Below are 245 nucleotides of genomic sequence, written 5' to 3'. Positions count from 1 at the left end.
CATGAGAGGGTTAAGAGAGGAGTGGGGAGTTGGAAAATGGAAAAGAGGGAGATGAAAAGGAGCAAGAGAATTAAGGGAAAACTCCGCAATGTCCCGAGTTTCTCCCTGTTAACGGTGAGGAAGGGGAGTGGGAGTGGGGGAGGAAGGAAGGGGGAGGAGTAAGGGAAAGGAGTGGGAGAGGGATAAGCGAAGAGGGGGAGATGAGAGGGGGGGGCGCCTCGTGGTCTTTCCTTGTTAAAGTTAAA

The 245-nt window shown here is 52.7% G+C and overlaps 1 protein-coding gene across 1 annotated transcript in view; it reads left to right on the top strand.

The window, feature by feature from the left end:
• LOC119588548 (maltase-glucoamylase, intestinal-like) overlaps positions 1-245 on the top strand; it is a gene marked incomplete at both ends in the record, with an annotated part of 20825 nt that overhangs the window by 875 nt on the left and 19705 nt on the right.

This window comes from Penaeus monodon, chromosome 24, assembly GCF_015228065.2.
Source record: "Penaeus monodon isolate SGIC_2016 chromosome 24, NSTDA_Pmon_1, whole genome shotgun sequence".
NCBI lineage: Eukaryota > Metazoa > Arthropoda > Malacostraca > Decapoda > Penaeidae > Penaeus > Penaeus monodon.
This window is presented reverse-complemented; position numbering and strand designations above follow the sequence as displayed.